The following is a 15,631-nucleotide window of genomic DNA, read 5'->3' as shown; positions in this document are numbered from 1 at the left end:
TGTTTATTTTTTCTATTGTTTCTCTTGCCCAATCAGACATGGTGTTTGAAAAGATGTTGCTAAGACCGATGTCGAAGAGCGTACTGCCTATGTTTTCTTCTAGAAGTTTCACAGTTTCAGGTCTTACATTCAAGTCTTTAATCCATTTGGAGTTAATTTTTGTGTATGGTGTAAGGTAAGGGTCTACTTTCATTGTTTTGCATATGGCTATCCAGTTTTCCCAACACCATTTGTTGAAGAGACTTTCTTTTCCCCATTGTATGTTCTTGGCTCCTTTGTCAAAGATTAGCAGCCCATAGATGTGTGGGTTTATTTCTGGGCTTTCAATTCTATTCCCTTGATCTGTGTGTCTGTTTTTGTGCCAGTACCATGCCGTTTTGGTTACTATAGCTTTGTAGTCTATTTTGAAATCAGGGAGTGTGATACCTCCAGCTTTGTTCTTTTTTCTCAGGATTCCTTTAGCTATTCGGGGTCTTTTGTTGTTCCATATAAATTTTAGGATTCTTTGTTCTATTTCTGTGAAAAATGTTGTTGGAACTTTGATAGGGATTGCATTAAATCTATAGATGGCTTTAGGAAGTATGGACATCTTAACTATGTTAATTCTTCCAATCCAAGAGCACGGAATATCTTTCCATTTCTTTGTGTCTTCTTCAATTTCTTTCAGAAATGTTTTATAGTTTTCGGTGTACAGATCTTTCACCTCTTTGGTTAAGTTTATTCCTAGGTATTTTATTCTTTTTGTTGCAATTGTAAATGGGATGGTATTCTTAATTTCTCTTTCTGCTACTTCGTTGTTAGTGTACAGAAATGCAACTGCTTTTTGTATGTTGATTTTGTATCCTGCAACTTTACCATATTCGTTTATTACTTCTAAAAGTTTTCTGGTGGATTCTTTAGGGTTTTCTATATATAAAATCATGTCATCTGCAAATAGTGAGAGTCTCACTTCTTCCTTTCCAATTTGGATCCCTTTTATTTCTTTCTCTTGCCTGATTGCTCTGGCTAGGACTTCCAGTACTATGTTAAATAGGAGTGGTGACAGTGGGACAGTGGGCATCCTTGTCTGGTTCCTGTTCTTAGAGGGATAGCTTTCAGTTTTTCACCATTGAGGATGATATTAGCTGTGGGTTTGTCATATGTGGTCTTTATTATGTTGAGGTTCTTTCCTTCTATACCCATTTTATTCAGAGTTTTTATCATAAATGGATGCTGTATCTTTCAAAAGCTTTCTCTGTATCTATTGAGATGATCATGTGATTTTTCTTCTTCATTTTATTAATGTGGTGTATTACGTTGATTGATTTGCGAATGTTAAACCATCCCTGCATCCCTGGAATAAATCCCACTTGATCGTGGTGTATAATCTTTTTAACGTATTGTTGCATGCGATTAGCTAGTATTTTGTTGAGGATTTTTGCATCAATGTTCATCAGTGATATTGGCCTGTAATTTTCTTTTTTTTGTATTGTCCTTGTCTGGTTTTGGTATCAGGGTAATGTCAGCTTCGTAGAATGAGTTAGGGAGCTTCCCCCTTTCCTCAATTTTTTGGAAGAGTTTGAGAAGGATAGGTATTAAGTTTTCTTTGAATGTTTGGTAGAATTCACCAGGGAAGCCGTCTGGTCCTGGACTTTTATTTTTGGGGAGGTTTGTGATTACTGTTTCGATCTCCTTACTGGTGATTGGTCTATTGAAATTCTCTACTTCTTCTTGATCCAGTTTTGGAAGGTTGTAGGATTCTAAGAATTTATCCATTTCTTCCAGATTGTCCAATTGGTTGGCATATAGCTTTTCATAGTATTCTCTTATAATCTTTTGTATTTCTGAGGTGTCTGTTGTAACCTCTCCTCTTTCATTTCTGATTTTACTTATTTGTGCCTTCTCTCTCTTTTTCTTGGTGAGCCTAGCTAAAGGTTTGTCAATTTTGTTGATCTTTTCAAAGAACCAGCTCTTGGTTTTATTAATTTTTTTCTACTGTTTTTTTTGGTCTCTATTTCATTTATTTCTGCTCTGATTTTTATTATTTCCCTTCTTCTACTGATTTTGGGCTTTGTTTGTTCTTCTTTTTCCAGTTCCTTTAGGTGCATTGTTAGATTGTTTATTTGAGATTTTTCTTGTTTCTTCAGATAGGCCTGTATCGCTATAAACATCCCTCTTAGAACCGCTTTTGCTGTATCCCATAAATTCTGGCATGTCGTATTTTCATTTTCATTTGTCTCCAGGTATTTTTTGATTTCTTCTTTGATTTCTTCGTTAACCCAGTCATTCTTCAGTAGCATTTTGTTTAATCTCCACGTATTTGTGGCTTTTCTGATTTTCTTCCTATAGTTGATTTCTAGTTTCATACTGTTGTGGTCAGAAAAGATGCTTGATATTATTTCAATCTTCTCAAATTTATGGAGACTTGTTTTGTGGCCTAATATGTTATCAATCCTGGAGAATGTTCCATGTGCATTTGAAAAGAAGGTATATTCTTCGGTTTTTGGATGGAATGCTCAGTATATATCTACTAGGTCCATCTGTTCTAGTGTGTCGTTTAAGGCCAATATTTCCTTATCGATCTTCTGTTTGGATGATCTATCTGTTGGTGTAGGTGGAGTGTTAAAGTCCCCTACTATTATTGTGTTACTGTCTATTTCTGTTTTTATGTCTGTGAATAATTGCTTTATATATTTAGGTCACCTACATTGGGTGCGTAGATATTTACAAGTGTTATATCCTCTTGTTGGATTGTTCCCTTGATCATTATGTAATGCCCTTCTTTGTCTCTTTTTACAGTTTTTGTTTTAAAGTCTATTTTGTCTGATATGAGTACTGCTACCCCAGCTTTCTTTTCATTGCCATTTGCGTGGAGTATCTTTTTCCATCCCTTCACTTTCAGTTTGTGAGTGTCTTTATGTCTGAAGTGTGTCTCTTGCATGTAGCATATATATGGGTCTTGTTTTTTTATCTAGTCAGCCACCCTATGCCTTTTAATTGGAGCATTTAGTCCATTGACGTTTAAAGTAGCTATTGATAAGTATGTACTTACTGCCATTTTTTAACTTTTTTTTTTTCTCAGTTTTTTAGTAGTCCTTCTCTGTTCCTTTCTTCTTGTATACAGAATTGATGGTCACTTTAGTTTGACCTCTGTCTGAAAGCTCTACTCTTTAACTCCCCTCCTCCCTCATGTTTTTTATATCATATCTAACCTCTTTTTTGTGCATTTGTCTCCATTACATTCTTATCATGGAAATAGATAATTTTTCCTATTTGTGGTCTTCTCTTTTCCCCTTAAATCAGTCCCTTTAACATTTCTTGTAGCACTGGTTTCTTGGTGACAAACTCCTTTAATTTTTGCTTATCTGGGAAAATTTTGATGTCTCCTTTCATTTTGAATGATAACCTTGCTGGGTAGAGTATTCTTGGCTGTAAGTTTTTTCCCTTTAGCACTTTAAATATATCATGCCATTCTCTTCTAGCCTGTAAGGTTTCTGCTGAGAAGTCAGCTGATAGCCTTATGGGGTTTCCTTTGTATGTAACTTGACATTCTCTTGCAGCTTTTAGGATTCTCTCTGTATCTTTAATTCTGGACATTTTAATTATGATGTGTCTTGGTGTGGGCCTCTTGGGGTTTATCTTGTTTGGGGCTCTCTGTGCTTCCTGTACCTGGATATCTGTTTCCTTCCTTAGGTTAGGGAAGTTTTCATCTATTATTTCTTGAAATAGATTCTTTGCCCCCTTGTCTCACTCTTCTCCTTCCGGGACACCTATAACACGGATGTTAGTGCGCTTGATGTTGTCCCAGATGTCCCTTAGACTGTCCTCACTCTTTTTAATTCTTTTCTCTTTTACCTGTTCACCTCGGGTAATTTCTTCTAGTCTTTCGTCCAGCTCACAGATCCGTTCTTCTGTATCCTCTACTCTGCTTTTGAGTCCCTCTAATGAATTTATCATTTCCAGTATTGTATTCTTCATTTCTGATTGGTTCTTTTTTATATCTTCCATTTCTTTGTTGACATTCTCACTGAGTTCATCTATTCTTCTCCCCAGATCAGTGAGCATCCTTAACACTCTTAGTTTGAACTCTCTGTCAGGTAGGTTGCTCATTTCTGTTTCACTTAGTTCCTTTTCTGAGGTTTTGTCCTGTTCCCTTACTTGGAATGTATTCTTTTGCCTCCTCATTTTGCCTCTTTCCCTTTGCTTGTGTCCACATATTAGGTAGGTCAGCTACGTCTCCTGCTCTTGGATAGGTGACCTTATGTAAGTGATGCCTTAGGAGTCTTCCAGTGTGCTTCCCTCAGTTCTCAATGTTCCAGGGTTGACCCCTATGTGGGCTACATGTGTCCTTCTGTTGTGGCCTGTTTGCTCTCCCTGTAGGTGCCCAGCGAGGCTGAGTTATGCTCCTGGCCAGCTGTTGTAATGCTCAGCTGCTTGTAGTTGTTGTGGGCCCTTCAGTCTCTTTATCAGGTGTGGGGAGCCCCAGCACAGTTGGCTGCAAGTTCTAATACCACATTTGTGTTGCAGTATTTCTTTTAAGTGAGTAGGCCCCCAGCATGGCTGGTTGTTAGGCTCAGGGCCTTATAATTGCTGTAAGCCTCTAGCCTATTAGGTCTCTTGTCAGCTCTCTGAGGATTGCAGCTGGGTGGGGCTGGCCTCAGGCACAGGAGCACCCAATTGTTTCAGGCTGTGGAAGGTGGGGCAAACCCCCTATGTGGGTCTTTGAGAAGTACAAGTCTTCTGCAGCTGACAAGCCCTGCCGCCCACAGGTCCACACACACAGTCAACACAGTCCTGCCCCATGTGTGCGCCCCGACCTCCCCAAGCGACCGTCTCTCCACGGCGGGAGCCCCACGCTCTCCACCCGCTCCTTATGCACACCCTGCCCCGCTCAAGTCGGCGCAGTTGCCAGGCTGCAGAGAATCCAGTCACCAATCTATGCTGGCCCATAAGTTGCCTGAGGGCTTGTTGTTGGGTGGGGCCAGTCTCTAGTGTGGGCTGCCTGCCCTGGCTGAACTATATTAAATCGGTGCTCTAGCGGGTGGGGCAGACCCTGGGCTAGCAGGCCTCAGGGAGAACTCCAATGGCGATGTGTCAGCAAGCTCACACCAGGCCACAATGGCCGCCGCCAATGTCCCAGTCCCTGGAGAGGTCTCACCCCTCACCGAGATGCACTCAGGGCCTATTAGGTGAGTCTCTTTTCACCAAAGCACTGTGCACCTTTCTTTCTGGTGATTTTAGGATGCTTTCTGAAACGGGTGAGTTTGCGCGTGGGCCCTTTAAGAGCCGGTTTTAGTTTCTTTGTGAACCGGGTTTTCTGGGGGTGCTCCCCAATGCTTTAGTAGCAGGCACAGTCAGATATTCTGCCGCTGGTCTCGATTGTGCTGGGTCCACAAAATGCCCACAGCGGGGGTGCTCCCGGCTCAGGGCCCCGCGCCTCCAGGGAGGCTGCGTACCTGTGAGCTGCTCCCGGCGGCCGTGAAGCTGGCGGCTTGTGAAGGTGGCGTTTTTCCCCTCCAGAAGGGAGTCTCTGCCTCTTCCGCCTCAGTTAGGATTGTCCGTTGTTGCAGGAGTTCCTCTCATCCAGTTTTCAGTTCTGTCTCAGGGGTAATTTTTCCACGAGTAGTTGTAAATTGGCTGTGTCCACGGGAGGAGGTGAGTTCCGAGTCTGCTTATGCCGTCATCTTGACTCCGCAACATGACTTTTGAGGTGGTGCTCTTAACCACTGTGCATTCCTGCTTCTATAAAATCTTTTTCCTTCCGTTTCCCCAAGCAAACACATAGAACTGGGAGAAGGGTAAAGGGGAAGTGGAAGGATGTCCATGTATTTTGGTGCATTGTCCCCATTCAGCACCCTCTATCTCCACCCCCTAGTGCAGTGCTTAATACCTAGCAGGCCATCAATAACTTTTGTTGGATAAATGAATGATTGAATGACTTACAAGATGATATTCAGTTTGTGATCACCAATGAGACAACCAAGTTATGTTTCTCAGACTCTGGCATGCCAAGGGCTGCAATAGCAATATTTTAGGACCAGAAGGCGTTGTCTGCATTTCCCAATACAGAGGTGATTGCAGGTGTCCATGGGAGCCCAGCCCACAGAGCTTTCCGTTGTCAGCTGGGGTGAGCTGGAGCTCGGGCACGTTGATATAACAGTGCGATGAACCTTTCTTCCCAAGGTTCTAGAGCTCCTCTGATGACAGGCTGCTGGTTGTGGGATTCTGTGGGATCTTCTTCCATTGCTCTTTAGACCTGATTTAAATTTGTCTGCCAGGTTCCCTGCTCAGCTCTTATTCATACCTTGTGGTCCTAGAGAAACCCGAAGCCATAGAAATAAGACAAAAAGGTAAGAGAAAAACAGGTAATGAATGAAGTCCCAGAGGTTGCTAAAGCTGTTAGTAGAAGTGACAAGCTACATGAGTTTTGGGGTGAGAGACTGGTCTTTTTATCTCATTTTCACTTTTCCTGTGTCTCCACCATAGCTCATCAGAACTCATTTATCCTAAGAAATCAATGACTAATTTCCTGTGATGTAGACTCAATAAATCTGTAGTGTTGCACATTGGTTAAAAATGAGTGCTTGGTTCACCTTATGCTATGAAATACAAGCCAAATAATTGTGGCAAGTTATTTAAACATTGGAATGAAGAAAAATTGCTTTTCTCTATGACTACATGACATGAAATGCTGAACTTTTTGTGCAGGCAGGCAACGGGTTCGGGGGGTGGGGTGGAGATGGTTGTTGCTAGGCTCTGAAATTCAATTCCGCCCTGAGTGTGTGCAATACCAGGTGTCCCTTTGGCACATGTGGTGCAGATTTATAGTCTAAGAGTTTTCAGATGGGATTCAAACATAGAATATGGTAGAAGAGAACTTGAGACCTCCAGGGAGGAACATGAGATTTCAGTTGCATTTGATCATTTTATTGAATTAGCCTGGAAAAATCAATTAAAAAACAGAATTTAATTTCCATACTCAGAGCAGAGGTTATTCATTCCAGCTCATGCCTGACAATAAATTTGTGTGTGTGCATGTGTTTTCATTAAATAATCAACTCCAAAGTGCTCAGAAGACTGATTGCTCTGTTCTGTCGAGTATGGGGGAAATGGTATGGGGCTTTCATTCCATAAACATTTCACCTCCTTTTTTTCTTCAGCTGGCTTCTCCAAACCGTATGCATATCAAAGTAGTGATTTTTTTTAGGCTTAAGCAGTGTTTTTAAAAGATATTAACAGTATATTTAAATTGCAAGATGGAACTAGTGCAATAGTATGAAAGACATATGATTGTATAGACTAACTAAAGGGTCACCGAGTGAGTACTTAATTGCCTCATGTTCTTTTTCGAAGCAAAGTGATATAAAAATAATGTGAATTAACAAGTAATTGGTTAACTTTGTAAATAACTTTCAGGCAAGTTATTTACCCTCTTTGAGCCTCTGTTTTCTTATCTGTAATAGTCATGCCTGCTTCATAGGATTGTTGTAAGGATTAAATGGCATAATACATGTGAAGCCCTTACCAGAAGGCTTGGCACAAAAAATCTTAGCTATTGTTGTTATTGTTATTATTGTCGATCAAAGTTACAGTTATAGGACAGCCCCAGTGACATTATGCTTTAAACAATTAGCATAATTGTTTTTCCAGTGGGAAAATTGGAAGAAGAGGGCTCTTGGAATGCTGTATAATAATAGTTTCAATGGGGGGTGTCTCAAGGAAGGATCAGAACTCATGTAGGTCTCTGGCTTTTCCGGCTACCCAGTAAGACTGTAGGACAAATGCTGATGTAGAAATTGTAAGATGAGCAGCAAAAGTTAATGAAGGCAATCGTATTCTCGCCGGAGTGGAGCTGCCAGAGGTTTACTCAACAGTGTTCATGTTAGTGCACTTTCAGGCTCCTCAAGGCCTCAGCTTGTTTCATCTCCAAAAATGATTGCAGCTTCCCCTATTTCCAAACTGAATAACGACATGTGGAGGTGAGGTGCGTGCTCTTTACTCCAGAGAAAACTTAGCCAAGAGCATCTCACAGGTTTCATATAGAAGGAAACAGGCTTTGGAGACAGAGTCCCTAGGTTCAAATCCCTAGCTTCTACTACTGGATTTGCATGAATTACTGACGTTTCCTGGGCTGAGAGTCTTCATTTGTTATCTCATGGAGTTATTGTAAGGATTATATGAGAAAATAATTGCATGGCATGTGGGATAGTTGTCTTCAACATAGTATGTGCTAAATAAATGTTAGTGATCCTTTTCATTTTTTTTGTTGGACGATATTTGCGCAGAGGAGTGTTAAAAGATAAACTGAAGCATGTTAAAAATTTTAGGAGTTTATTTGAGCAGAAATTGATTAGATTTGGGCGGTACCGAACTGGAAGTGATTAGAAGCCCTCCACAGACAGGATCTGGGGGAAAGATTTTTATAGAGAAGACACGGAAGCGAAGCAAGGAATTATTTGATTGGCTGTAACGGTAAGTGGTTGCATTATTTGGGAAAGCCTAGTTGGCCGTTTGTGATTGGTTTGCCTTAGGTTTGGATTTCTTAACTTTGAGGCATTACTGGCTTAAGTTTTGGTTTGATTATGTCCCCTACTAGGGCATTAAGGTCACCTCAGTCTAATGGCCTCCTTGTTTAACTATTTCAACAGAAGTTAGATATCATTCTGGTTTTATTATATAGTTTCCTCCATGAGTTAAATTGACTCAGAGTAAAGGAATTGAGAGAAAGGGGAATTAGAAGTCTTGTTCCCAAAACCCGTAGTCAAGCCTCTGTACCTGCTTCATTTATTAATTTAGTAGCATAGGACCTGAGAATTGTCTTCACATTTAAACGGTTGCTCTTTTCACTTCTAATAGTGAAGGTTCACAAAGTACTGGGACAAGGTCTTTGCTACTAAAGTAACTGTAAGGAGTTAATTAGCAAAAGTTCATGTGCAAATTTTGCTCTGAAAAAATGTTTAAACTGTAAGTCCCTTTTCCAAATTATTTTGGAAACACAAACCTATTTATGTGATATTGAGTTTCTTCCAAAATGAAATTCTAATCCACCCAAAATCATTTTGATTTAGTATTGGGGAGTAGGCGGATATTTTCTGCCCATCTTATCAGGGAGTTTGGATATACATATATAACTTTCACACTTTTTTCATTCCATCTGGAAATCATTTTAGTCCTAGTCCCATCCTGATTTAGCGCCAGTGTGTGGAGCCTCTAAATTCCTCTAAATATTTGTTTAGAATAATGATATAGAACACCGCTAAAGTCTTTTGGAGCAAAATGATGCACTTTGGGAAGACAATGGAGCTAACCTGGTGGCGCATTGTATGAAAGCATGGTGAGGTGGTATATTTAAAAGAACATAAAACATAATATTTTTTGAGAACTTATTTTACTTAGATCTTTTAAAAATAAATTAGAAAATAAATTTCAAAGTAAATGTCACTTTCCCTCTTTGTAGGGAGATTACTTTTTTCTATCTTGGTGAAGAATGAGCGATCTCTTAGAGTGTGGAGGGGCCCGGGTTTCTGCAGGGCAGCCTATGTGCTGTGATTGTTATATTTCTGATTTCTGGTGTTTGTCAACTGATTTGGCTCCTTGGTTTCTAAGAGCCAGGAAAACATTTTGTTCAAGGCATTTCGATTGACAATATTAAAAAGAAATTATAGAAAAATTTGAGAATAAAATTTATATTAAAGAAAATGGAATTATTATAATGAAGATCTCTGAAACATAACATTGTTGATATAAACAGATAGTGGTTTATCCATTATCCTACTACAGTGGTTTCTTATTATCTATTTAACCTCTGACAATTAAAATTCTCCCTTTCGTCTTTCTTAGAGTTAATGAACACTGAATGGTTAATTTTAAATTATGGGTAAGAAGTATGTCCCTTTTCTTTCACACTTTGCTTCTCTGTTGAGCAGATACTCTAGGTATTTATAGCATTTGCCTCAAGACTTTCTGCATCATCCTTTTTGCCACTTTGCCTTTTTCACAGGAATATTACAACTGATTGTCTCCAGGCAGTTTTATCCAGGCAGACTGCATTATTAAGCCATCGGTTTTTCAAGAACAGTATGAAATAAGCAATTTTAGTGTCGGCTAAGGAAACATCTGAAAATGCAGCATTCTCTGACTTTTGCATTCTCAGGGACTGGAAAAATTTCTAAGAATTTTTCTGTTGCATTTCGTTTCCCGGAGCAACTAACGTCCTTACGTTATACTTACTGTAAATTTTAAACAAGTTACTATTTTTAAGCATTGCACTATCAAAAAACTTGATTTGAGAAACATGTTATAAAATTGATTTTTTTTGTAGTGATTCATTCCAATCTTTTTTTCATCCTATTCTGGCAGAAAATAATAATCTTCTCTGGAGTGTGGATACCCCTGACTAGCATCTGCAGCATTTTAGGGGGGAACTCATAAAAGGGTGTCTTTATCTTGGGCAGGAGAAAAATACAGAGACTATTAAGGTCTTTTTTTTCCTTCATTTGCAGAAACTCTGCAGTGTTCTCTCTGTAGGGACTCAGTTTTGACATCCTTTGCAGTTAGGTCAACAAGGGTTGTTTTTAAAAGCATTTCCACCCCTGATAGAGTATATCCTTAAACCCGTCTTCCCCACCGAGTATGGCAGGCTGAGCTTCCATTTGTGGTTTGCCTGTTGCATGAAATTGATATATTTTGGAGTTGTAGTCTGTTTTTAATTCTTCTAATGATGGAGAAACAAAATAAAATAAGGTGTGAGGTTCTTGAAAGGTGTCTGCTATCTTTTAATAGATCCATCTGAAAAACTCAGGAGTGAGGCTTGGGAATCTGATTTTTAGATAAGCTCAATAAGGGGTCCAGATGGGCACCACTACTCTAGCAATCCTGCTTTAAATTCATGATGTACCTGCTGACAGTTTCATCACTCAGTTTAAAGAAAATACAATGAAATATAAAGAAGCTCTGAACAATAGAAAGAAATTGGTTGGTGAAGTAAAGGTGTCAGAAACTTTAAAAAAAAAACATATCCATTCGTTCCTTGATTCATTCAAGTGTCAATCTGCAAAAATAGAAACCAGTTTAAGAGGGAAAGCGTTTATTTGGGATGAAAGAATTGCAATTTGGGGAGCCTAGATTCAGGTAGAAACCCAGATAGTGTCCCACGAGGGAGTAAAAGTCAGGGGCTTTTAAAGGCAAAGAAAGGAGGTAGTAATGCAAAGAATTTTAACTGGAGTTGGAGGCAGAGAGCTAGTCTTGGCTGAACATTGACTGACTATTGACCACCTTCAGAAAGTCCACAATCCTCAGTCTTTGTGATCAGAATGTCCGTTCTCCTGCTGACTTCTCGAATAGTTGCTTATAAAACAATTGCCGTTTTGGCCAGTTCAAAGGTTCAAGACAGCAAGCCAGTTTCTCTGGAAAGGCAGCTCCGACTTCATTTTAAAATGGCTCCACTAAAGTTGATTTTGACAAAAGAAATCTTATTTAGTGCCTACTGAGCACTGGACTCTGCACTAACACTTGAGGATACAGTGTTAACAAAAGCAGATAGTGTTCCTGCCCTCATGGAGGTTAAATTCTGGTGGGGAAGCAATTTTAATCAATATAACATACAGATAAGTGTAAAATTACTATTATAATAAATGCTAACAAAGAGAGGTACATGGAAAGAGCTTCAATTACAGATTATACCGAATATGGAAGGTTAGAGAAGGCTTCTCAATAGAAGTGAAATTAAATTGACATCTGAAGGATGACTGGGAGTTGATAAGACAAAGATGGGCTGGAGAACATTCCAGTAAAGGGAACGACATTCATCATGCAGTCATTCTATGTGTCAGGTACTGTTCTTGGGGTGCTGAGGATACAGCAGTGAACAAAACAAATTCGTTGCCCACGTGGGGCTTACGTTTTAGTTGGGGAGGGAAACAGACCATAAACAAATGACCAAATAAATATAAACGATGTCAGGTGGTTAGAAGTGCTGGGATGAGAAATAAAGGATAAGCTGAATAGGGAATACAGGGGGTGGAGGTGAGGTGGATATTTTCTAGGGCACAGCTGGGGGAAGCTCTCCCTAACAAGCTACCTTTGAGCTGAGACCTGAAGGGGAGGCAGCAAGTCATGCAGTGATGGGTAAGGGAGACCTCTCTGGGCAGGCGGAGGAATGAGAGCTGAGGCCTGGAGTAGAGCATCCCTGGGAGTGTTCTAGGAACAGAGGGGACTGTGTCTGAGCATGTGTGTGGGGAGGGCAGGGGGCATTAGTAGCAGATGCCATCAGAGAGGTAATGGGGCCAAATCATTCAGCACCTATTATGTGAGTGAGAAAGGCAGCCATTGGAGAGTTTAAGCCCAGAAATGATAGACGTGACTGCCTTTGAGAAGGATCCCTTGAGCTAATATAGAGAGAATAGACTGTTAGTGGAGCAAGACTGAGGGCAGCAAGAACCACTTAGAGGCTATTACAATAAGGGTTTGGACCGGTTTTGTACAAGGAAGGCTGGCAAGAAGTGGTCAGATCCTGAATAGCCGTTGTATGTAGCTGATGGGATTTGCTGAGGATTGGATATAGAATGTGAGAAAAAAGAGAGCCAAGATCAGCCTCAACATCTTTGCATGGAGCAACACAAAGAACAGAGTTTTTATTTACTGAGATGGGGAAGATGATGAGAGGAGCAGGTTCGGAGAGGTTCAGGAGCTTGTTTTGAGGCGTAGTAAGTTAGAGATTCTTCATAGATGTGTGCCAAGTCGTGTGGTGGGTGGAGCTTGAAATGTTTGATTAACTGAAAGAAGCCAGTGTGTCTGAGCAAAGCAAGCAGAGGAGACTATACTGTCCCATGTGCTGGAGAGGCAGGCTGAGGCCTGACCATGTCAGGCCTTCGACGTCACATTGCAGATTTCAGCCTTTATCCTAAAAGCAATGGGAAGGCATGAGGTGTCTAGGGATATTTAAGGGTATCAGATTTTTGTCTCCAAACTGGCTGCAGTGTGGCGAAAAGACTGGAGTTGGGGACTGATGTGGGTAAAAGCAGATACAGGAAAACTTATTAGTAAACATAACAGTCCAGACAAAATGTTGTGGTGGCTTAGGTCATGTGGTGGTGGTGGACGTGGAAAGGCAGGCGATTAGACAAATCCAGGAGACAACTGTCAGGATTCGGTATTGGGTAGATATGGGGGTGAGAGAGAAGTAAGAGTCAAAGGTGACTCTTGGCTTTCAGGCTTGTACAACAGGTTGGACAGGAATTTTGTTCAAGAATCCAGGAAAAACTGGAATAGGAACCAGTCTTTAGGGGAAAGATCATAAGATGTAGGTGTCTCTGTGATATCCAAGTGGAAATGTCAAGTAGGCAATTGTGCACCAGGTCTGAAGCCCAGGAGTGAAGTCCAGGCAGGAGAGAGTAACTTGTGAGAGACATTCCAAAGCTGAAAGGAAGGATAGTTTTGAGTGGGGCAGATTAATATACAGGAGCGGGAAGGGATGATTAATCTTATAGCTCTCAAAGAAGACTGGAGGAGATGGAATCCACATGCAAGCAGAGGGATGAGCCCCAGAGCCAAAGAGAGGCAGCTTTTCTCTCTGTTGAAAAGGATGGGGGACTGGCCCAGTGGCATAGTGGTTAAGTTCACCCACTCTGCTTTGGTAGCCTGGGGTTCGTGGATTTGGATCCCAGACACAGACCTACACACCGCTCATCAAGCCACGGTGTGGTGGCATCCCATATACAAAATGGGGAAGGATTGGCATGGATCTTAGCTCAGGGCCAATTTTCCTCACCAAAAAAAAAAAGGGTGGGTGCAGGTACAAGTAGATTTATATGTATGCTTCATTCATTCAATAATACACATTGTGTGGCTATCATGTGCCATACACAGATCAAATTGCCAGGGATACAGAGATAAAAAAGAAACAACCCTCCCCATCAAGGATCTCTTGTCAAATGAGAGAGATTGTATAGGTTTAGCAGCAGAAGAGAGTTCATGAGAGCCGTGGGAACACTGGGCATGGTTAGATGCACAACTTGAAACTTTGGGAATGTAGATTTTCAAAGTTCAGAGAAGAGATGGGTATGATATTATGATATCTAGCCTATGATGCTGAAAAAGAGCGTATCTCAAGCCAAGTGGTGATCCAAATCCAAGAATTCAGATTTTGCGATTTATCCCTGGGAAGAGACCAATGCAAAGTGAAGGCCCCAGGATTGAACTAATTGTTTGCAATTCTAGGCTCAGATTTCTTCAAAGACATTATCTCACCAACTTTCTCCTTGAAAACTAGAGCAAAGTCCTGTGCACGTGATCAAGCTTCCAGCACTCCAGGGATCTGCACTGACCCTGAACCAGCTTCAAGCGGGTCTCATCCTTTCCACTCTTGGCTAATATCCAAATTGCAAACCTCTCTAGTTGTCTGTCCTCCCCCACACTCTCATCTCCACATTGCTTTGTGCTTTCTTCCCTTCTCATAGATTTTCTTCCTACTACATCCTTCTCTCCTAATCTTTCCAGCCTGTTTGGGGAAGCCCTCTACATCTTTTACCTTCTTGCTTTAACTGAAATTTGAATACCCTATTAGGAGTTATCACAAATAGTTTGTTCTTTCTGTCCCATAGACAGGAGAGTGTTCAGCATTCTCTTATGCTAAGAGATTAAACATTATACCTCCAGCCATCTTTTTGGTAAGCCGTTCCATCTGTTGATTATTCTACCTGGTATCATGCTATCTATCATCATCTTCATTTTTCCTCCATATTCTTTCACAGCTTTGGCATCTGAGTCACTATTTTTCTCTTCATTCCAAATTCTGCAACATCAATGTTGATGACCCAACAAATACACCCATCCCCACTGATGGTCCTTGGCCTGTTCAATTCCAATGGTCTTCAGATCAACTCCTCATTGACAACTATTCCCATAGCCATATCATGGACCTTGTCACTCAAAACTGCTTCAATCTGGAATCCTGAATTCCAATATCTCACTCTCTGAAAAGAATATGTTATTGAAAAGTTGGAGCCTTCAGTGTTATCATCACAAATTCTTTGACCTCAGTAAGTGTTCCAGTCCCTTGACCCCCCTCCATTTTCTCCCAATCTATCAGTACCCCCCCACCCCAGATTTAATTTCCATCCCTAACTTGCCTAGACTACATAATTTTTAATCTTTCTGCTAAACCATTTTATTAAACCATACACTCGATTCTCTTGCTACCTTCCATACTTTACCTCCAGAATCCAAATCCTGGAAAAAGTCTGATGTCCAGCGTCTCTGCATCTATTCATGCACCACCAAGCACAGCTGTGGAAAACTGTACACACCTGCAGACTGATGACACTAATTGTCTCCAATTTTGGCTAGACCCTCAATCTTGCTCAACAATACTTCTGCCTGCCCTGGTCATCTCCCTCTTGAAATTCTCAGAACAGCTCCTTCACTCCTTCACCATCTTTCTCCAGCCCTCTAACCCACAATTTCCCATGCCATTTTCAGCATGTGACTTCCCTTCCTATTTCAAAAGAAAATAGAAGCCTTAAGATAGGAACTCTGTCCGTTTATCCTCTCAGGGAGGATACCTGCATGCCTTTATCTCTATTTGCACCAAATTAGTATATATCTCTCCTGCCAAAGATTAATTAATGAGCTTGGCTCTGGACTTCTCTCTTCT

The 15,631-nt window shown here is 40.7% G+C and overlaps 1 protein-coding gene across 4 annotated transcripts in view; it reads left to right on the top strand.

Annotated features, from left to right (window-relative positions):
- The first annotated feature begins 5,076 nt into the window (after positions 1-5,076).
- Positions 5,077-15,631, top strand: part of LOC131416217 (fatty acyl-CoA reductase 2-like) — a 119,487-nt gene continuing 108,932 nt past the window's right edge. For 3 of the 4 annotated variants that reach the window (XM_058558577.1, XM_058558573.1, XM_058558578.1), the window contains exon 1: positions 5,077-5,168. The gene's annotated coding sequence lies outside the window, so the exon portion shown is untranslated. Of the gene's footprint in view, positions 5,169-6,257; positions 6,330-15,631 lie in introns of all 4 variants that reach the window. The other variant, XM_058558575.1, reaches the window with a different exon arrangement.

This window comes from Diceros bicornis, chromosome 17 (genome assembly GCF_020826845.1).
Source record: "Diceros bicornis minor isolate mBicDic1 chromosome 17, mDicBic1.mat.cur, whole genome shotgun sequence".
Classification (NCBI taxonomy): domain Eukaryota; kingdom Metazoa; phylum Chordata; class Mammalia; order Perissodactyla; family Rhinocerotidae; genus Diceros; species Diceros bicornis.
The sequence above is the reverse complement of the archived record's forward strand: the minus strand, read 5'-3'. Positions and strand labels throughout refer to the sequence as shown.